Source organism: Augochlora pura, chromosome 6 (assembly GCF_028453695.1).
Source record: "Augochlora pura isolate Apur16 chromosome 6, APUR_v2.2.1, whole genome shotgun sequence".
NCBI classification, from domain to species: domain Eukaryota; kingdom Metazoa; phylum Arthropoda; class Insecta; order Hymenoptera; family Halictidae; genus Augochlora; species Augochlora pura.
Window position 1 is genome coordinate 17,606,515 of NC_135777.1, and position 24,874 is coordinate 17,631,388.

The window sequence follows — 24,874 nt, forward strand, 5'->3', positions numbered from 1 at the left end:
GCTCAGAATGGCCTAAGTCGACGCAGCATACAAATTCAATGCGTTTAAGAAATTACTTCGCGGCGTATGCCGAGGGTCAATAATGTGAAGACAAAACATTTTTCACTGTTTTACCAGTTATCTGTCACTTCGTTTGAATATAATACAATAAAAATAAATTTAGAAAAGTAATGAAAAATTAGTATGACCAATTTAAGACACAAAAATCATTGAAAAATATTTTTATTTCCCATAAAAATTCACGATCTAACAATTAACCCCCCCCCCCCCCCCCCCCCCCCCGGATATCGTTAAAACTACAAAATAATGTAATCGATGCAGGCACGATTGCGCAACAGTCCGTCGAAGACAATCGAGCAGCCGAAAAGTAGGGTTCGGTCACGCGAGACGGAACGGCCATCGGCGATCAATTAGAAAAACAATAAGAAAACGGTCAACACACCGACCGAGCACCGGCCATTATGCAATTAGCCGGTAATCGAGGCGTAATTGGCGGCGTGTCGGCGGGACCGAAAAAAATGGCCGTTCGGTTTATCGTCGTCCTTGCGCGGTCCGAACTGGGTCGTGCGCGCGCACGCTCGCGTAATTCACAGTTAGAACGCTTCTCGCGGAAACTCGCGGGGAAAAAGAAAAAGCCGCGGCACGGCGCCGCGTCTGCGGACCGGAGCGGATTCCCGGCTCCGAAATAGGAGGCCGGGGTGCCCCGAGGAACGGTGCCCGCGCGCGAGTGAGAAAGTCGCGGCCGGGAACGGCGCGCGGGTTATTCCAGGCTTCGCTTGCGAGACTTCTTCAATTTACGATTTCAGCGTACCGCTCCCGAGATTCTTCGAACCGATACTTTCCCTCGCGCGGCGTTGAAATCTCTGGACACGGCGCTGGCTCGCTCACAGACGAGAGCCGCGCGCGCGCGCGCGCGGGCGCGATCGCCGTCGTCCGCTGCAACCATAACGCGGGAGCTGGTATGGTCGCGCGGACCCCGGCAGTCGCGGCAAAAACTGTCGTCGCGTCGCGCGGAGGAAGTTGAAACGGTCGCTGCACTCGGAATTGCCAGCTCTCTTGCCCGCGTTTTCGCGGAAGAAATCCTGCGAAATCGTTTCTATTTACTCCAGAAATCCCGCGAGTTTTGTTAATCTCCGATCCGCAGCTATGCCGCGAGACGCCGTATAAAACCGTGCGGGGCCGGGTTTTACCGGGGAATTTCTTCCTTTCGTGCATTTACTGTACGTACTTAACATAGTTGCTGTTTAGTCGACGACGCTTGTGCCATGGGTCTGTTTGACAGAGATTTAACTAACCATTTATTATTATATTTATCAATTTTTCTTGGTATATTTTTACTTCTAGATATATTAATTTTTTTGTAGACGTTAATGAAGCATGTGAGAAGTTAAATTAACGCTGGGTCCAAATAGACTGAAGCTACATTGTCGAAGTGTTAGATCTTCACACTATAGTACAGATTTTGATCATAATCTACTAAATATTAATATCATTATCTTTTCTAAATCGAAAGAAAATTTGATCCTTCTGTTATCAAAATCCTCGAAAGAAAGAGACGTATAAGAGGCAATGCTTTTATTCCATTAAGAGAATTATCAAACACGAAGAAATGCTGATAAATAATATTTTATAATTAATCGACAGGTTTACACTTTTTAATAAATCAGAAATCTTTCAAAAGTATTAAAGAATTTTTTTGAGAATGTCAAACAAAGGCCAACACTCTTTATATCGAATATAGATCGAGAAGGTTTATATACATCAATTATTTTTATATACAAGTTGATAAATTTAAAATAATAATGGACGTTAATTTAGTCACCGTCTTTTTATATTTCAGTTATCACCTAACTTGGTTTTACCCGATCATAGTAGCTCAACTATCGACAACACGTCGAAGATCGGAATTACAATGTTACGAAGTTTGTCGGCGGTGCCAGTAATAATCTCGATCACCGACATTACCATGCACGAATTCGACCGGAGAGAGTCGATGAAAATGTCAAAACCCGGCGTCGTAGTGCCAACGGGAAAAGCAAGCGGCGCGAATACGCCCGTAACTCACCGGCCCCCCGGCGAAAAGTTCGCGAGATTTCGCGCGATAACCGGACGACGAAAAATATATATTGTCTATTAAATATGAATTACGCCCCGGTTAGCCAGTATCTCGGACGGCGAACGAGCTCCCAGGCGTGTTCGTGGCAACCTAATAATTTTCACACTCTAAAAATCGCTTTAATTTCTGTCCCGTTCACGAGAAACAGAGGCGAGATAAGATCCGTGGTGCAAGACGGTCGCTAATTAATTCGCTGATTTTTGCTCGGCTTTGTGGCACCGTCCTTCCACCGTTGCATACGCGCGGGCGCGCGCGAGTCCTCGCTATAGTAACCCGGTGCTGTCTCCGACGCGATAACTGAATTAATCACTATCTTAATCGATTATGTACACACAGGTACACCGAGATCGAGCGATTAGTCCGCTGAACTTATCGACGACTATAATGCGGTGGCGCGATACTAGGGTAATGGCCAAGGCGGCGCGGCGTGTCGCGATTCCGCTTCATTGGACAGCCGTTAAAGCTTATTGCCGCCGCTGTCGAAACACGGGGTCGCAGGACACCGTATAAATAAAACTCCGAAGGGTCGACCTCTCGAGATCCTGCGGGCGGGTCATCCGCGCGCGCGAGACATCAAGCCGGCCTACGACTTCGCGAATTTCTCGCGCCATGGCGAATTTCTCGAGCTCGACGACTCAGTGTGGTCCAAAACGTCATCTCAACGGAGCAACATTGTTTGCGAAAGATTTCGATGATGTTAGGAGATAAGCGAAAGCTGAGTGAAGCAAGCGAAGTATTGTAATATTTGGATTTTGTAATACTTTGATATATACTTTAACAATAGTAATATTAGTACCGTGAGGTTGCTTTTTGAAATTTAAGCATTAGTAATAGTAAGAGTGACTTACACGAGATCTGTTTCACATTTTAATCACGCTAATGCATGCTGTAATTTTCCTTCCATTATTGTAACATAAAACTTGCACTACTTTGGAACGATCTGGTGCCAACTAAAAATGACAAGACATTGTCTAATTAATAGCTCCAAGAAAATGTCCAATTAAAGGTTATAAGAAAAATTCCAACCAACAATTTCAACATTTACTATTCCAATAAAATAAAATAAAACTCGCACTACTTTATGAACCTAATCGATCTATCAAACTATCAAGTATCAAAGCGTCAAACTAAAAACAACAAAAATACATCCAACAAAATACTACAAAAAAATGTCCATTCAAAAATCTTAAAATTTAATCTTCCAAAATAATAAAGCAATGCTTGCAATATCAGATTAGTACAATCCGTCCAGCGAACGTCAATTCGCCGGGCTACGACAAAGCGACACGGCGCGGATAAGCAGATGCAGATACACGCCGCGATTACAACGATCATTACGGTATGACAATCGTCGCGGAATAATTTCTCGATGACGCAAAGGATCGCTTTGTTGTAACAACGTCCGTAACGGCGACAGCAAGGCTCGGCCTTTTAGTGGCACTTTGACATTTCTGTTTCCGAGATTTATTCGCCGGTTGTGCGAGAGGCTGTTGCCGCCGTTTGCCGCGGGAACAGAGAAGACGAGAAGGAGACGAGTCGCGACCGGATGCTCGCGCTCGTTTCGCGTCCGTCCACGGCGAGCAAAGAATAGTTGACGCGCGCGCCGGGTCGTTATACAGAGTCCCTCCGCGCTATCCTTCATTTCTATAATGGCCGTGGCGCTCAAATTATACTTCTAATAAATACCGAGCGCGGCGAAACTCGTCGTTACCTGGTTGCCCGTAATACTTCAACGGGGCACGAACCCAAAATAGTTATCGTGTCGGTCGAATATTTCAGTTCCGCGTATCGCGACTCTACTATACTATATTACTACTGTTGGCTATACAGCTGTTTGTTTCGGTGTAATTATAATCGCGTGCGACAAATTGAAGAAACAAAGAACCGTATAGTCAAAACGTTAGACAACTCGCGATGCGATTCTGCGCGACGTAGATAAACAAATATCAAATATTGGTAGAAGTTATTATTTACTAACGTTATTTAATCCCTTAATTTATATCTTGAGATATGACGAAGGTTTATTATTAATTAAAATTCTGTTGCAAGAATTTAGTAATAGTTTTTAAATGTAATTGTCACTCGCAAAAACTTCTTCCTTTGCACAAATTTCTATTCTATTTTGTATAAAGATCCATAGTCTAATGACAATTTAGTTTCAACTCGACCACAATATTTAATCCACTGTTTGATGACATGGATTTTTAAACCATTAACAATCTTTATTTATCTAATATTAAAGCGAATATACTGAATGTATAATGAATATAATGAATATATAGTGAATATACTGCTTATATAATGAATATACTGAATGTATAATGAATATATTAAATTCAGTGAATATACTGAATATATAACGAATATCCTGAATATATAGCGAATAACCTGAATATATAACGAATATCCTGAATATATAACGAATATCCTGAATATATAATGAATATACTGAAAACAAGGAGAAGACACTGTGCACATACACCAACCTCGTTCAAGTCGGTAAATTATTCGCAAACAACTTTAGGGACGGTAAATAGGCGCGTATTAGTCCGTGACTACACGGGCATTTGTTTCGGTGTTTTGTTGTCCTTGTTTTATTCGCCATTTGTCATATGGGATTGTCGATTGTGGCGTGCGAAACGCCGAAAAAAAAAAACGCTCGAGTAGTCACGGCCTCACTGCTGTTGCTGCTGTTGCTGCCGCTCCTTACTGTGATTCACGGTGTTCCACAAGGCACCTTGTAATTACAGAACCGTGTGTGTACCTATCCGGTAAAGTATTATAATAATAGAGAGCCGGAGAAGTAATGGATTGCTCTCGAGCGTAGAGAGTAACGCGCGGCCAGGGTGAATCCCAGAAACCGAAGCGGATGGGAAAAAAAGAACGCGGTTTGATTAATTACCCGAATGGCCTGACCCGGCGAATAATTGATCAGCTTTCTCATTTGTTTGCCCTGATAATTTATTATGTTCGATATTTCGCCTTGCCCCTCTTATCTAAGTGCGAGCTGACTGTGATTTAAAAAATGAACATCTGTTCCTCGGATTTCTCCTCGATTCGATTCTGACGTTTGTTTAGTGTCGACGGGATTCATCGGATGAGGTGTATCAAATTATTTTATTAAAAAATAAAGGAAACGAGAGAATCTTTAGCTAGTGTTTCTATAAATGAACGATCATGTAGATTGGGCACTGAGGACTTTAAATTAACTATACACGGTGGATTGGAGTTCGTAGTGTTGAATAGAGAGGATATTTAGGTCATCATAAAATTCTTTAATTTTGCTGCACATTGCATTTAACTGAAATTAAATGAAACTTTTTAACTTTCTTCTTCTTCTTTTTTTCTGTTTTATTGTCTTTAATTCGAAGACAATTTTAATAAATTTGGAATAAATCCGAAGACAATTTTATTAACAGGAGTCTTTAATTCGAAAATATCTTTTTATTAAAATTATACGTATTTTTTAATTATTAGTCCCTGACTTCGCTTAAATGGAAAGTCAAACGAAACATCGCCCTTAACCCCATACCCTATGATTCCTTTCACAAATTTTAATTTGATTTGGACTTGAAATAAGTTAATAATATTGCATGATATATTTGTCACGAGTCTGACTCGTTATAATAATGCAATGGGTTAACGCGTTAATCTCGAACAAGAAATAAAATCAACACGCGATCTTATACCGAACGGAATAGTTATCAATTAAAATGAAATTCTATGCTCATATTACCAATTGTAAATGTCGGCGTACAATAAACAGAAGAAATTCTAATTGCCGCAACGGTGAAGGAAGTTTCTCACCGAAGGGTTAAAGAACGCAAAAGGATACGGAAAATAACGTGGCCGGCCGCGATACGGTCGGTTATAAATAGTTCCCCGGCTGGAATGCAAACAGGGATGAAAAAAGGATGAATTGGAAGCGCGGAGAACCTGTAGTCGCAGAAGACGCGGAGAATCGCTTGTGGATCGATCGAGGTGCGCTTGCGCGCGCTCGCGTAGTTGCGTGCAGCTCCGGCTGCACCGGATTTTGCTCGGGGACTGCTCGAAACACTGGGTCAGTATATCCAGTCTCCGTTTCATCTTCCATTCCTATAATAGTCCCGACTGGTCCGGTCCGGTCCGGTCCGGTGTGTGCCCGGCCATTGCAAACGCCTCTAGGGCTCCCGCGGCGCGCACAGACCGTTGTACGGTTACACCTCGGCGTGTAGCCGCGCCGTGGAAAGTTTTTACGATGAACGATCACGTCGCATTAACAGCTCCTTCTGTTGGTCGCGTTTGCGCTCCGTAACGCTTGTCCCGCGCGTCGTTAGTATTTCAGTTATACGATGCGCGTCCTTTGGAAATATTCGGGACACGCGGAGATTCTAAATAAGCGGCACCGCCGGCTGGAACGTAGACCCTCGGGCCTTTGCCCACTTGTACTGATAACAGTCGACCGGAGGGACCGAAAAATATTTCGAATAGTCGTCGCCACGATTCTGATCAAGTGCTGGTTTTCGGAGGAGATATAAATATTTTGGAAATTGATATTTTAAATGGAAATTGGGAAACGAGTTTGCTTTGTTTCTATTTCAAATTTGATGAGATGCGTTTGTTATTTAGAATATCGTTTTATAAAATGTGTTTCTTTTTTAACATAACATATGTTTGTTACTAGTTTCTTATAGCTCTAGTTTAGACTGATAAAATAAAATTAGGTATTTTTATTGTGAATCTATTAAATGTGTATTTTGAATGTGAAAACATAACTGCAACGTAATACATATTTAATATATTATTTAGCAATAGAAATGAATTAAGTAAAGGAACTTGACACAAGTTATTTTCAGTAAATATTTTTTAATGTTTTTTAATAATAAGAACAAGTAGGATAATTGTAAACTTGAGTTTCATTCGTGAATTGACTACACAATAGACAGTGAATTTATTTTAATTAAAAGATTCAAATTGCTACATAATCTTAAAAAATTCATGTTCATGCGTACCTATAGATATTAATATTTTATTAAATACTACATGTCGCCTTAATATTTTTAATGCATGTAGCACAATTATTCAGATATTAAAAAATATTTTTGAGTGGTTAATTCGAACAATTATGTCAGCGTAGAATTATAGAATATCAAAGTATGCTTAATAAAATTAAATCGAATGAAAAACATTATTAAACATCTCTTAGCGATTTTTCTAATAATGTATCGCAGCATTTAAATTTGCGATGTACTCGAACATCAATTTTCCTAAGAAAGCTATAATAATTATCGTTCCAAAGACGTAGCGAAATATACAGTATAACGAATATATAATATGGTACAGTAAAACGATATGAATAATATGCAGAGACCCAGATAATTCGTTGGCCGCCAGAAGAGGAAACCTGCGCCCGATGTTTGACATTTCGGAATCGATGCAAGTTTAATCGATCGACGCGAGAAAGTCGATTTTTTGGCAGATTGTCACTAAATTCTCCGATCCGGGCCACCGCGTCGTACCGCGCAGACAATTTCACTTCGACGGTTCGCAAACTAGTCCTAGCCTGTGCGCGCCTATGCCAGCGCGCCTAAGATCGCCCCAGCAATCGTGGCTCTCTTGGTGCCGTGCCAAGACGAACTGGCTACATATAGGGTGACGCGGTTCGAGTACGAACGACTGACCGACAATCTTGCAAAACTTGGCGGTCGAGTTATGCATGCGGCAAAGAGGAAAAATGGAAACAGGAGGGAGAGAGGGAGGGAGGGAGGGTGGAAGGGAGGGAGAGAGAAGCAAAAGGAAACGAGAAGGAAACGTTGAGGAACGAGATCCCGTGTCGGCTACCGGTGACGATAATTAGGCCAAACCCGTCTAACGAGAGATATGAAACGGTCTCGCCTTAATGGTTCCTCGCTGCAGACATCGCCGATCAAGGATTCGAATTTATCGCGGCTGCGATTTCTGCTACTCTGAGAACTTTTACGATTGTTTAACCCCTTGTCATACTTTGACGAGTCTGACACGCGACGAAATTTTCTAGTAATAATTTGTATAACGTGAATGCTATTTCGTTGTTAAAATTTGAATAAAATTCTAATTTTTTGTCATCTATATTGAAATATTGAAGCGGCTATAGACACGCGATAAATTTAAATTATCTTCCTTTTTCCTAGAAAATATTGCAATCGAAAAACTACTAATCGTTGCAACTATGTAGAAAATGGTACGGCAAAAATGCTCCCAAAAATTATTCACAATTCAATATTTGAAATCAACGCGAAACGAAAGCAAAACGAAGTTAAAATGTAAAATAAAAAAATTGCTGACCAACAATTGCTGGAACTTTTAGAGGTTCCATCGCGCGCCGCGGTTACGATGACACAAACAATGTAGACGCAACTCGCGATGATCGACCTCGGCGAAAATGATTACGGCATTTCGACATCGCGAAACAGATATATCCAGCGTTTCGCGGGCTGGATTAGGATAACAATTACCGGCTAAGCCTGACAAAGTATCGGATTAACGTCCTCCCTTCACCGAAGAAGTTTCACGGTCTGCCAAGAGGGCTTCGATTAATCGAACGGAACAACCTTTCCTCGATATTACGGTCGTTCGTCGGAGATAGGTTTTCTCTTCTGAAAATGTTCCTCTTGGTTATTACTCGGGAATATTGTAGAAAGTCTTCGATGCCACCTAATCGGCTCGAGCTGCGATGCTTCGATATGGAGAATTTGCTACCAGGGATTAACGCGCTCTTCAATCCGCGAATTTTTATTAAAAAACATTCGCAGCGATGAGTAGTTCACTTGAAAAATTTAGCCGAGGAACCGATAATTTATTACCTATTATTCTATAATTTTTTAAATATTAAATACCCTTCGCGATTGATAAAATAAATAAAATAAGAATGGAAAGTGAGATTTAACATTAAGCTACTAGGCTCTAATATTATTATATAATTTTGTAAATATTAGCTACCTCTCGCGATTGGTAAATCGTGTAAAATAAAGTAGATAAAATAAACCTTGTTTAACGCTAATATTATCAAAATATAAAAATGTTAGCGGATTGAATGATCCTGTAATAAAAGAAATAGTTACAGCCGAGTCGGCGAAGTGTTAATCAGGCTACCATTAGCCGGGAACATCGGTGCGAGCGACGCTTTCGTGGAACTTTGCGACGAGGCGAAAATTCATTGACAGCCGAGGACTTTTCAGCGGACGCGAAAGCATTGTCGCCGACGGTTTTACAGTCTTCTAATGCTGTCGACGTGTCGGCACGGGTCTCCGGTACATACTGTAACGCCGGCGTATCGTGATAAGTCGGTAAAAAGTGAAAGCCGGTATAAGTCAGATATCGACGGAAAGCGAAGCGTGTGCCCGCTGCCGGTGTTTCTAAGCTTGTACCTATTAATATGAACGCAAAGCCAGAAGTAACGCGAGTTACGAAGCAATATTCTCCCGCCGGCCGGGGAATTATTTATTTACGTTAGGATTAACGTCCGCTGAGATTTCTCCATTGACCACGCGCTGATCCTCGTTGAATCCATCTCCATTAACGTTCTATTCGAAACTCGGATAATCTTCGAATGCGAACTTGTGTTACGTCCGACCGGACCGGCTGTAAAAGTTCTTCGAACAGAGCTGTGCAAAATGTTAAATGCGACTTTTTTTCTTGTTAAATAAAGTACACGAATTCAGACGCATGTACACGTTCAGCATGTCCGATACGGTTATATAACGTAAATTAATACTTCATCTCTTTTGGTTCGATGACTTTTTCATCACATATCCGAGTAAAATTTAATATTTTAATAAATATACGTTTTAGAAAATTAAAAGTATCGCGTATGTTATTTGATAAGAATTGTGAGATTCGTATGACCTTATTTAAGTTATATTTATAGCATAAATAATTTGAAATGCTATTTCTATACGTAACTACTGTTTCAGAAAAGTTTGATCAACACGATACGATAAAAACTATATTTAATCCATTTAATATTTCATAATCTATTTCCCCTTAGTCCTCGACGTTATACCGTACAATTTATAACATTATAAATTCTTGTATCGAACCTGAATATTGAATATGCATGTCGAATATGCATATCCACTATGCAGATCGCCCATGTATATGAATACATAACATTCAAACATTGCTGGAATATTTGCGAGCGCGGAGGCAGTTGCGAATCCGCGGGATTCGTACACGTGGTTGCTGAACAAATTTCGCGAACGCGCTGGTGCCTCTTCCGGTCACTAAATAATTATGAGCAGTACCGCGGTCGGCCGATAAGTGGCCCAAACTCCCGAAACGGGCACGTCGTTACCAATTCACCTGCGACAGGTCTGGACGATCGTGCTTGCTCGCCGTATACGGCCGCAATCGATAACGGGGCCCGTATTCCGCGGAGACTCGAAATTCAATTGAAAATACATAACGCGCCGATAATGAGGCATGCGACTCCGTTTATAGAGGCTGTGTCTCCCGCCGTCCGCCCGCCACGGCCGCGTTATCCGCTCGCGTGGGCAGTTTTCCGCTCGGTTTGCGAAACCACGGAACCGAACGATAGCGCCACCACCCCGGTTTAGCGACAGCCTCGCGAGCTAGTTAGGGGGCCCGCTTAAATCAATGTCGTTACCGTGCCATGTTTGGGACAAGTAATGCGGCAGGAGATGTTACCGGCGGCCACGCTAATCTCGCTGGATGCCGATTCCTTTTAACCCTCGCGTTTAGGTCAAGCTTGTCTGTTTTGAAGCGGCAGCCGGGCCTCGTTCGAATTCTTGCGGATAAATAGTTGTCAGAGTTCGACTGCATTCTTTCTAATCGAATATTTTATTAGAGCAACCATTATTCTAATTATATGAAATAAAGGAATCAGTTTTTATTTATTTTATTTTATTTTATTAATTTACGTTTATTTACGTTTATTTACTTAGATTTATTTACTCGGATGATTCTTTGCTCGTTATAAACTATATTATATATTTATTTGAATTATTCTTTGATTCTTCATAAACTGTTCTATTTATTCGAATTAATTATTCGCATAATTATATGCAATAAGATTGAATTATTCGCATGATTGTATGCAATAAAATTGAACTATTCACACAATAAGATAGTAAAATTATCGAAATAATAATTTTATATAATTTCCTATTTTTATATAAATTACATTAATTATATATCAATTATAAATCGCACTATGTAACGCATATTACTAATCTACCGAAAAGTAAATTATAAAAAGAAATACGCGAGAAATAAATCGATAAACTGCGAATCGAATAAAATTTGTTTCCGAATAAAATGCTCCGTTGAAAATACTCATTTGCCTTCTCTGGAAAGTTAGCTACAGTATATGGGTAGAAAGTAATATTTTCGGTATCCGTTTCGTAGAGTAGAGAATTTGAAAATTGATTGACGTATTTGTCGTGGATGACACGTACCGCGGCGGACATGTTTCTGGAAAAGACGAATGCACAACTTTGTGTACCTTGCCGGTTGCTAGCGGCGGATTTAAGTGGCTTTGTACATAAATTTAATATTCCTCATTGCTTAGAATTAGCGAGAATCTTTATCGAAATACAGTCAAAGATCTCGCGCGATTCTTGTTCCGTTGTGAAAGTAACGGTCGAGAGGATTAATAATTTATTGTTCGAAAAAGCGATGCAATTCGTGAAATCAAATTTTTATAAGCATATTCGTAGAAATAGAAATATCTATAAGCATATTCGTAGAAGTAGAAATATCTCTAAACATATTCGTGAAATAGAAATATCTATAAACATCGCCAACGAAAGAATATTGAAATTTCAAATTGTTGCTATAGAAAAATTCTAACCAAGTATAAAGCCGAGTAAAAATTATTCTATCATTTGTTTCAAAAAAAGAGGTTGAACCGTTGATCTATAGTATGATCGATAGTGCCAAAGGAATAAAAAAAAAACAGCAATTAATCGTCATTATTAAAAACGCCTATCAATTTCTATTTATTAAACGTCTGTTAAAAAATATCGAAAGACGCGGCGCGTTTCTAGTCTTTCAGAAGAACCCAGGTCATTAACACTAATGTAAAAGTCGTGCTCCGAGGTGTTCCACTAACAAAGAAGGCTTCCAATTTCGTTCTTCATGGTCCGCGGATCTTTTTCCCGCGTTTGCAGCGCGTGACCTCGATGAGATGCTGATGAATATCAATCATCCGGGGGCCGGTCGAATCCCGGGCGCACGGCGAGCAGCGGGGTTCGGCTTCTGCCGGAGCTGACCCGAACGACGTACGCCTTCGGCGATTAAAAATCAATTTACTTAGCATCGGTGACGTATTCGCGGAGTTCCGGTCAGTGACATTTCCGGGTTGGTATCATCGGTTACGTGACAGTAATGAATGTACGTTTATTCCAGCTGGCGCGCGCGCTGCTTCACGTCGTATCGTCATCGGTTTTGTTTTCACAGTGACTAGCGACCGGGGATTTCGGTGTTTGCTGCACTTTAAGCATTATGCAACGACGAATTCTAATTGGATTTATTAGCACGCCGTCTACTTTGCGATTCAATGAAACGATAGGCGAAGGGAAATTTCCTGCGATTTTCCACGAATTCTTTTCTATTTTATCCGTCTGACGACAATCGTCGTAGTTTGAATAGGCGCGAACGTATTTATGAAAATATATAAAACAAAATGGAGACGATGAGACTGTTGGAAATGTTCGAGAATTTTTCTGTCTTATTTTTCTTTGTTAAAATTATATATCTGTTTTTCCATAATTGATACCGAAGGATTTTATTTCATTTTATACACAAATGCGAGTGGTTGAAATGTATATAAGTGTTATTGAGATGAATTTGATTTATTTCTCAGTTCTTTTTATTTCATTTTTATACCAAATTGTTGAATATAAGATTTGCTGTCTTGACTTATCATATATATTGACAAATTTAATTATATTATTTGCAAATTTAATATTACTGTCTTGTACAAGTTCATAGAATAATTTCTTGGTGAAAGATGAAGAATTTTCCCCATTACACTTTTTAATACAAAAAAGTCTCCTGTCATAAATTTTACAAAACATGAAATACGTATAAGATGTTCAAAGAGAATATATTTTTTAAAAATAATTTGAAACTGTTAGAAACGTACAAATACGTTTTAAAAAGCTAGAAATAGCAAGACGAGTAAACGTGTCGCGCTACAAAATATTGTAATTTCCTCTGTGACAACTATACTCGTCACATTCGCGTGAACGGTTAGGCTGTTAAGCAAATTCTACAAATTCTACGCAACTATTCGAGAGAGAAATATTGAGAAACAGTAATTCTCAAGGATTACCGGCATGTTAGGCCGCGACAAGCGTCGGTAATACGAAAATTTGTGTTCCATGTGTTATTCTTTCGGATAAACGTCTGCAACATTGAACGCGCGACGAGTGTTTTATTGGTTTCTTGGTAGAAACGCAGAATATGTATTGGCTGCGCGGATCAGTGCGATATCACGTTACACGTACCCCCCGTTATCTCGTAACGTTTCTCAGGATTTGGCGGCGTTTCGTGACAGTCGGTGATGCCCGTTGATGGTTCATCGGAGAATCGAAACTCTCGATGTATCGTACAATGTTGAACGCGAATGGCGTCGCGCGGGGAGCCATCGTAACTCGCGCACAATAATTTCTTATCGGTCCTTCAATAACGATCGTAACGCGCGACGGAGGTTTGGAAAAGCAGAAGGACACGCGAGAAGATGGAGGACGCGCTAATATAGTCGAGTGGCGCGCGTTTTACGTCCGACGCTACGTCATCGACTTTAGCGAAATAAATTACCATCGACGTTGCCGTAAATTGCAATCAGAAAACTCTTGTCTGTTGAATACGTTTTTCAGAGAATTGAATACCGATTTTCTAGGGGACCGGAAAGCCTTGATCGGACAAAAGTTTCCGGGCAACAAAATCCGCCATTTTGTAACAAGTTCGGGATGTGAGGGATATTTTCAACGAAGATGTATAATTGATTGAATTAGTGCAAACTAATCTTGTAAATGTATCGTATTGATATCTTATGACAAGTGAATGTATTTTAGAATATATTTTCTTTTGATAAAAGATTGAGGTTATGATAGATTCTTAAATAGAGGTTTAAATACAAAATTTATAATATGAACATAATATAAAAATAAGAATTTAGATGAAGATCCCCGACGATAACTCAAAGTATTACTTTATACTTCGAATTCTTTAAATGTTGAACAATATCGCATAAAACAATACATACAATTCTAATTGTATCTCTGTAATCATTCCACAAGAAAAGCGTCACCTTATCTCCTGCGTGCAATGACGAAAGAATTCTGCATGCTCGAAGATCTAAAAGTCGATCGAACAATCGCCCCTTTGTTTATCACGAAGCGGGACAGTAGCGTAATTAAAGAAAATGTTTTAGGACAAATTGCGTGTGCAGAGAGGCCGGTCTATACCACGCATCGTCGCCGCTTATTGAGAGATCCATTATCTATCGGGTGTTGCACACGCGTGCAAGTTTCGTGATTGCATAACGCAACGGATGCGCCCACGCAACCGGTACTCTCACGGCGATACTCGGCGCGGATAACGCCGCGGTGGATGAACGGGACCGGCGATATCGGACGGTGTTCGTATTCGACATAAAGTCGTCAATTATCGGGAGGGGGGGAGACAAGCAGAACGGGCTGCCGCAGATATGCATCCAATAACGAGCCGGGCGGAATCGATGCGCGCGCCGGTTTCTACCCGCGAGGACGGTTCGGCGGCGGCTAACGATGCGCCCGGATATATTGAAATTCATGTTTTATGTATGGAATAACGATGCGCCCGGTCGTGTCAGCCCCGGCGAACAATTCGGGATCCTTTAAGGCTGCTGGCGGTGGACAGGACGCCATTTTCAGACGATCCGCCTGCACTTATTGCACGCGTAAATCGTTTAACGGACCGAGGTGAACGACACTTTGACGAACAAATCGGCGGATCCGATTCTGGAGAAAAGTGTTACTTTCTTCGGAAAGTAGAAGTCTAGTTCAGAGTTGAATTAATAATTAATTCAAGTACGTTGTAACTCAATCGCGTCGCAACTCGTAAATCGACTCCTCGTTCAATTAAATTAGAATGTAATTTGTAATTTCAGTCGGAGTACAGTTACCACGTACTAAGAAGTTAGGTTATGTTAATTACAAATTACGATGTAATCGAAGTAACCCTTTGCATTCGAATGACGACTCTGAAGCACCACTAAAATTATTCTATTACGTTCTAAAATAATTTTTATAGCAATAAAGTTTAAATTGAAGAAATTATTCAGTAGTGAAACTGTTGTTACTGTTGGAGCCAGGAAAATTAATTCATGTTTACAGTTAAAACGACTTCGAAAGCAAAGAGTAATGAATTAATAGTTGATATTGTGAAACTATTTGTTCCGAAAGGACGGGTTAAACAATTTTCTCTCTGTCAATCGAAGAAATTTTCTCTCTATCGACAATCGAACGTATCGAGCGTTCACGGGGGGAGGAACGAGAACGCGAGCGTATGTATGCGGAATCCGACGATGTTTCTGCGATGGTATTAAAGGAATTTAGAAACCTGCTCGCAGCGAGCGACGATGTTACTTTATGCCCAAATAAGAACGGAAATATGAATTTCATGGCCGAGGTGAGCCTGTCAGGAAAATCGGGGCGAGTGGAGTGCCTGCAGGAGTGAAAACGCGCGAGATGGAACGAGTCGAGAGCCGCGATTCGCAATGGCCGGCCCCCTAGCCGACATGTTTTAGCCTTAGGGGTCGCTGCGCGCGAATTTTTAGAATCGACAACCGGACCGCCGTTGTTCAGGATTACATTGAAAATTATACGTCTCTGTTCCAGACCTGTCCAACGTACATCACGGGAAACATTACATTTCGACGGTACATGATTATTTAATGTAAAATCATTCTCTAATGAAATGATTGTTCACAGTCAATCATCGGTTTTTCTCTTCAGTTTTTCCTTGACAGTTTACGATTATTTATTACCTGTTCAGCGCTGTAACATGCGTTCGTAATACGTCCTTACAACCGGCAATATTTATGTATTTTGTGGGTTAAAAAATATAGTTTATGCAGCGATAAAGCGAAGAGAAAAAATGTTGATAATGGCTACGGATCGCGCGTAAAAATGTGTCTCGATTAAATGGTTCAGACAAATGTTATTAATTCATGAAATTATTCAAACGTATTAGTTACAAAACTGTTTGATAATTTTACGGACGCTCGTTAAGTTGGACATTTATATTTTATTTCACGTTATCTTTTTAACCGTGCCGATCTTTTTATTCCTAGCCAAAGCGTACATTTCCTGTATTTATTATGCGTAAACTTTGCATACATCTTGCATACGCTTTGCATATCCGCTGCATATTGTATCTGCCCGCATAATTCCCGCAGCCTACTTATCACGCGCAAAATCAATTAAAACGCTTAATTCGCCATTAAGAAACCATATGAAGAAATCCCGTGATTTCTTCAGAGTGAGAAACGAAGAAAAAAGAAAAACTGTAGCGTTGCTCTTATTTATAACACGCCCACCTGTGCGGTCATCATCGAAATTAGCAAACTAACATTTGCGTCACCAGATTTCCGTCGTTTCGACGCGATTTTATAACGGTACGTTATCAAAGTTTCCCAACCGCGAACATTATTCCCACATAAAATCGCCGTTACATATTTTTACCATTACATCCTGACCGAACGGTGGAATTATTTGCTAAATAATGATCAAAGATCTATGATATTATAAATTTCAAATTCTCAGTTTTTGTTTCACCAGATTCTTGCGATCAGTGATTAATACATTAACGCATTGGCGTCGGATTAAGTGTCATTCAATTTTCCAACTTTGATTTGGATAACACCACAATACCTCGCTCATACTTCGACTCATCTATTTATACTTATAAAAGGAATATTCCTCAATTTTCTATTATCATTATTGCAGGGAATTGCGATCTATTTGTGCATACTAGTTTTCTAGAAAACCAGTCGGTCCAACATCTCGAACAAATTCAAGCAACTTCGACATTGAAAAAGCTATTCCGTTCGAACGGGTATCGACCAGCTTTCCGCGGCGAGTGTACACATGGTACGCGGTACACATTTTATTCCGCGGATTAAAACGTCCCCGCGACAGCACGCGACACACCGTGCCCGACACCGGTCACCGACGCATCCCGGGAAAGTATTTTTCCCGGCGAGCAGAACACGTCGCGTTGGAAACCGCGTTTCGAAACAATGCTTCCAGGAAGCCTCCCCGGATCGTTCCCCGTTTTCCTTTTTTCTTCATTTTGACTCAGGTAAGCGGGGGGAGGGGGGACTCCCTCTCCGGCACCGAATCGAATCCCGAGCGCTGTACGGCGCGTCGTAGAACAACCTGCGCGCTTGTATTCTTCCAGGACAGTGAACCCTGTGGCGGTATTAATGATCCCCCTAGTCCTTTCAGGATACCTGCGCCGGCGATCGGAAGGCTACTGACCGAAAAGGCGAGCCGGCGGGCTCTGCCTGCGGCCGGAAAAAAAAGAATTAAACAGAGGAATGTTATGTAACGACGGTGCCGTTAGATTTATCGCCGGGAACGAGTTTAGGATATTCGAATTAGATTTCTGGTCCGTTCTGAGCAACGAGTTCGAATTAAAAGAATCATCGAATTAAAAGAATCATCGAATTATAATTTGGTATTGTATCGTCGAATGGTTTTGACGTTTCATTGCTTTTATGTGGAATGCACCATGTACGATTGCGTACTCTGTTAAATTAACGAATTTGTTTAACGACGATGAACTTTGGTACGATATGGAACTTTTTCGTATGCAGCAAAAATGCAAGGCAAGACGGTATAGTATATGATTTGTAATAATTAAACTGCGGATTTTTATGCATTTACGGCCAAAAAATTTGATAATAATCTATTGTGAATATAGACGAAGATTATTATTTTATATTCTTTTGTCGATCCAAGGAATTGAAATTGTTGGAAAAATTAGTTTCGAAGTCAAATTAGTAAATTATGACATCAGTTACTTAACATCTTAAAATTACTCAAATTTCACTGAATGCTCTGGTTTGAAAGAAATTATTCCTTAGAGTTTATTATTACGTTAATCATTATTATATAGAATTATTCTAAAGTTAAAATTTTATTATTCTTTTTAGCGAATATCTTAGTCTAAAATATCTTAGTCTACGTAGAGAATTAATTCGGTTATTTTCAAAGACGACCATTATCCAAATGGAAATGTAGAAGCCAATTCCGGTCAGTATAGCAACGATTCTCGTGCCAGTTGCAACGGTTGCTCGAACGGTCCCGCAGGGTTAAAGGATTCGTCCTGGATCGGTCATTTTCTGCATACCGAGCTAATAGAAAGCGAGGCGAGCCGCCCGCGATATTCGACGGACAGGATTCCGTAATAGTCCCTAAGGGAAAAAAGCGGAGAGGCCCCGGTACCGTCAAGTCGAACGGCGGTCATTACCGTCTAACAACGCGTGATCTCTTGTGCCCGTTTTCCCTTTCCTTTCTCTCGGGTTTGCCCGCGCGCCGCCGCGCCGCTCCTTCGTCGATCCTCGTCCTTCGGTCAACCCTCTCACGGATTCGATCGCTGCGCTGAATTTCATGCACGTACCATCGAACACCAACCGGCGGGGGTGATCGCCGTTCGATTCTCTTGTTCTTAACCCCCTGCACGCACGATCGACGGACATTTTTCTTAAAAATATCACAGAGCACGCTCGCGATCATTTATCGTTTTATTTATAATAAATTGTAGAGGACACGTTTGTTCTTCCATAGACTTTGATTAATAGACTGTGGTTTTCAGGCACTTATGGCAAAAATGTGTTACTGAAACATGCAATTCTAAAGAGGTACGGAGAATTTAATAATATTGGGGTATTGTTTATAACTAATCGAAATTTGGAAACTATTTTTATTCAATATGGATTTCTCACGAGTTGGACAATTTTTATTTTGCACAAAGGATCTAAAGGCTGCTAATGAAACAATACTGAGTTAAAGAACAATATCTACGTAAAATGGTAATCAATAATAAATAATGGCAATTAAGTAATTAATTATTAAGTAAAGTGGAGTTACTTTTCACTCGGAGAATTTTCTCAGGCCACCCAGCCCAGGAACGTCAACAGTCGGGTTGTCGAAAAACTGATTTAGTTCCCCCGAAGGAAAGTGCGAGACGATTTTTAATATTTACAATAAAATTCACTAATTTATTGACCACTTTATTCGATAACCTTTCGCCAGCTTTCACATCCGAATGGAGTCGGCGAATAATATAAGGATTAGAAAAGGCAAGATTTATTATAGCGGTTGCTTTTATAACCTTTTTACACCTCGTACAGCTTGCGCTTGCTAAACGTGGTTAGGATCAAATTCTCAGGGCTGATTAATGCACACCATAAACTATCAGTTATGCGGAGCCACCTATTTTTATAAAAGGTGAATGGAAATGTAAATATTTCGTCGAATGAACTGGGATCTCGCTCTTAAATCGCTTCATCAATTATTACGAAATTTAAATTATTATATCAATTATTACTAAATCAAATATTACTAAATTTCATGCAACTGTATATATTACAAAATGATTTAATATTACAGGCGAGGCCTTCGTCTCCACTTTTAAATAATAAATACAAAGAATTCAATTCAAATGCCTTCTAATCGATAACATATATTACAATAACTCTAAAGACTAGCGTTGATAAAAAACTATTCTATAGACAATTTCCCAAATTGTTGCGCGAAAGTCGAAAATAAAGAAATCGCGCCGCTGATTTACGCCCGCCGTAAAAAGCCTCGTACATCGATTCGGCGCCATAAAACCTGAACGGTAACAACGACGAATGAAAAACGGGATGATTGAATTTGAACGAACGGTCGATTTCGCGACACGCGTTTCGCACGTAATCCGTTTTAATCGTGCGATTTGCCAATCGAGCGGTCTCTCGATCGCGGATTCTTCGAGTGCTCGAATCTTAATAGACGACATGATTCAGTCGGATGTTAACTGCGGCGCGGTATATCGTCGGGGGTTTCTCAAAATGTAACGGCGGCAACGTATAAATCGTATCCGGGCATAAAAATAACGAGCCGAGATTGTTACGGCCACTCGGCAGATAAACCATAACATCTGCGTCTCGAAATACTAAAACGTTTTATTCGACTTTCACTGGTTTTCAGTTCGAGCCGCGAACTGGCGAGTAATACGCGCCGCTACGAGCTACGGCACTCAAATATGGCCGACCGGACTCTATGCATCCCGATCGCCCGTAACCGAGTCCGTTTCTTTATAGGATTTTCCAAGTATCGACTAGTCGTCTCCCCGGCGAACGCAACTCATTTATAATTCCCGCGCTTTACGCATTTTAGGAATTATTACACGGCGGATGTTCGCTCGCAACCAGGCATTTTGTGTACGTGTTGCGTGCGTAACGGTACGTCCGCTCGGTGAAAATCGACGATTCGAAGATGGCGCGGGTATCCGAACAGTGTACGAACATAGAAAACCATTATTATTCGGATAAACGACGATGTTCCATATTTGTAAGGAAACCTAAACCATCGCGAAGACGCGTATTTGGAAAAAATTAATGAAGGCGTCGCACGCTAGTTGTGTCGCGTTAATTTGCATAAAAAAAAGTTAGTCGTTTTATCCGGGGAACCTTGTCAACCTGCTTGCCCGTGGATCGCGGTGAAAATCGTTTCGTGAGAAGTGTCGTCGGGTCGTTATCGTCGGGGACTGTTGCCGGCGTGGCGCGAGCGAGACGGGGCGAAAGAAGGAAGGAGCACGCCTGCGTAACACGCGTGGCCCGGGGAATAGAAAACGGCAGGAAGTTGGCCGATACCAGCCAAAACAAAGGGAAACCACCAAACGAGACGAAGATACCGATCTCCAAGCGTGGGATCGGCGCGCACCGCCATCGCCGGCTCCGCGTTCTCGGCCGTTGAAGTCTTCGACGTGATTCCAACCAGGAAATATCTGGGACGCGGCGCGCGTTCAACGAGCCGACGATATTCGAGACCCTCGTGGCCCCGCGATGCTCCACGCTTTGAGAAACGAACATCCGTTTCGAAAGAAAAATACAACGTCCGGATTTTAAACAAAAATTCTGTTTATTAATCTCTCGAGCGGTCTTGCGAAATTCGCGAATCTCGGCTAAAATTGCTCATCCTTTTTCTTTATAATTGTATGGTCTGTTCAGTAACGTAATTTTTTATTTAATCGATGGTAGAGTAATTTATAAGATATTGTGCTTTTATTTTTTATTTTTATAGCTCTTGTTACCGATTTTAATAATAGATGCTGCCGCAAGATTCGAATAATTGTGTCCTCTCTACCTAAGTTGCTTTGTTTGTAAGCTGAGAAACAATTGGGGAGAATTTACAGTATGTTTATTGTTTGTTTATTAGTTGAGAGACAATTGGGAAAATTTACTACTTGTTTTTTTTTGTTTATAAGTTGAGGGATAATTAAGGAGAATATACTGTATTTTTGTTTCTTCTTTATAAGCTGAAGGGTAATTGGGGTGAATTTACTGTATTTTTATTTGTTATTTATAAGTTGAGGGACAATTCTGGAGAATTTACTGTATTTTTGTACTTTTCTGTATAAGCTAAGGGACAATTTGGGAGGTTTTACTGTATTGAAGTATACATGCACATAGTCATTGTAACAACTTTGTTATGTAATATATATAGTAAATATTTTTTCGAGAATTGTGTTAAATTACTTATAGCATAAGTCACCCACGGAGCTCTCTCTCTCTTAGCACGGTACAAAAATTGCGACAGTCCTTTTATGGCACTCGGTATTCTAATGACGCGATTTCAAAATAACACGATTTAGTTACCTTGAACTAATCTCTCATAATACGAATCTTTTCATTACATTATTTTATTATCGTGTTCCAAGAATCAAGTCCACCTTATGCAAATAATAATAACAAATATTTAATTAGAAACAAATCTTTATCATTGCAACAATTTTTAGTTATTCGTATTGCTCAGATGTTGAATTTCTGTTTGACTTTTATCCTTAAAATGATTAAGAATTTATGCAAATCCTGTAATCTTGTTTTGTTCGAAATTTATGTTGAAATAACGTGGATCTTATTTTTTGTTATTTGTGTTGCATTTGGATTTTGTTTATGGCAGGATTATGTTGTTATTGTATTATTATGTTATTATGTGATTATATTATTATATTATTAAATTGCTATATTATTTCATTATTAGATCATTATATTATTATATTGTTAGATTACCATGTTATTACATTATTATATCTTTATATTTTTATATTGTTACAATATTATACTATTATACTGTTATATTATTAGATTACTATATTATTACATGATTACATTATTATAGCGTTAGATTTTTATATTGTTACAATATTACACTATTAAACTATTACATTATAATTGCAGTAACAGTCAAGGCACTCGAGAGCAACCGCACCATTCCAGTTACATAAATAAATTTTGTTCGTCTCCGGCAACAGGAACAAGTAGAAATCAAGACCGACGCGACGCGACAGACGCCATCTTAACAGATCTGCGGTGGTGAAAATTAGTGGGACGACACGGGTCGCATAGAAATTAACGCGGGACGCGGTCGTAAAAGAAATTAACGCCGTTTGTCAGGACGAAAAGAGCCTGCGGCCTTGGACCATAATCCTTGGGACTTTTGTCTTTCCGCCGGTGAGATTGTAAGGTTGCTCCGCGGTTAGTGGCATAATTGGGGACAGAGCGATTCCACGTAGAAAGAACAGTCCGAAAACGTGGAATAAGAATTTGTCGCAGGAAACTTTTTTCTCCAAAAATATCAGCCTGAAATATAGGCTCCGGGATACCTGCTCTTTGGGACTCTGGGAATTTTTCTAATTTTTTAAATTATGTTTTCGTGCAAGACAGAAAGAATCGCCTAGAAAAATCACCGTTTATTAATAAACCAAAAGTTGAAATTATTCTTACAAGAATTGTAATTAGAGAAATGCTTTCTTCGTTGACTGAAAGTGAATTATTGTAAAGAGGAAGTAAAAATGTTATTAAATTCTGTTAATATGTATATTTTTCTGCACAGTGCATTTATAATAAAAATTAAATTTATATGCATTCTTGTAATAAAGGCCAAATTAATATTCTAACCTATAGTAAAAATTAAATTTAAATACAAACATATAATAAGTATCAAATTAATATACAAACCTATAGTCAAAATTAAATTTATATACAAACTTATAATAAAGGTCAAATTAATATACAAACCTACAGTAAAAATTACATTTATATACAAAATTATTATAATAAAGACCAGATTTATATACAAACCTATAGTAAAAATTAAGTATATACACAAACATTTAACAAGAAAATAAAATTTACGTTCAAAGTTATTAGAATAAAAATAATAGAATTGGTTGAAAAATGAATTCTACTGTTCTTCGTCGTTTCGAAAAAGACTTCATCGACAAGGAGCCGTCTTTTCCCCTGTCGTAAACCATATCCAGGCTTCGGTAAATAATTTAAGAACTGCCCCGTTGAGGTTCGGCGTCGCGCACACGTCCAGAACGGTGAAACTACTGGGAACTTGTCCGGCCGGGAAAATATTAAGTTGTAAATCTATGGCTGGGAGAGGAAATGAAATTCAGAGAAGTTAATTCGCGGTCGTATGCAGGTAAACCGGCCGTACCGGTAGCTACGTCTGTCCTAACTCCGAATACACCGCGACGACCGTAACTTAGGCTAATTTCGCGTACAAGTATTACGGTTTTGCCGTGCTTATTACGCAAGCCGGCTAGAATTCCGTGCGTTATGCTAGCGATCGATTTTCAGATTCGATTTATTTGTCATTTGGCGGTAATCGCCCTAGGCGGATAACTTTGAGGATAACGAGACAGCCATGGGGCTGTTTATGGGAGTTTCTAGTATGAATATTTGAGATATTTATATTTTTTTAAAGAATATAGGTTCAAGAATTGTCTAGAAAATCTTAAATTCGAATGTTTAAAATTAAAACAGTTATAGCTGGTTGATCATTCGAAATATAAATGATTTATTATGCAAAACTTTATTTGCGTTTTTTTCGAAGATATCTCTTTTTTAAGCGATGAGCACAATATCTCAAAATATACTTAAACGATTGACTTCGAAACAGTGTATATTCAGTATAAAACTTTTTTATTTTTCATCTTCCTTAGGCTCTCGATATTGATAATTTTCTAATTAGCAATAATTGCTTTTTGTTTCAACATTGTACTTATAAACAAGAAACAAATTCTATTATCGTAAATAATTTATTTAGTTCTACACGATTAACAGGTAATTACTTTTATCTCCAATTTAAACTTCTAAATAACAATTAAAATGATATTATATACTTAAATAATATTTCAATTGCATCGCAATCAAATTACACCCACGATTAAAATAAGAGGTACGAGTCAAGTGACTCAACTGAAACGCGCCCGACATACAATATAATTAATTATCACGACTCCGATACCGAGCACTTAAAGGATTAAATACGGACGATTTGTCCAGGATCGATTAGTGCGGATACTTTTTGGTGTCGCTGTACGTATCATTGAAAATAAGTTGGTATCGGAGCGCGCGTGCAGGCCGGTCGGAGCCAGCCGGAGGAGGACTTGGACCTTTTTTCCCCAATGATACAGCGCGCACGCTTACCGTTAACATTCCGATAGAAA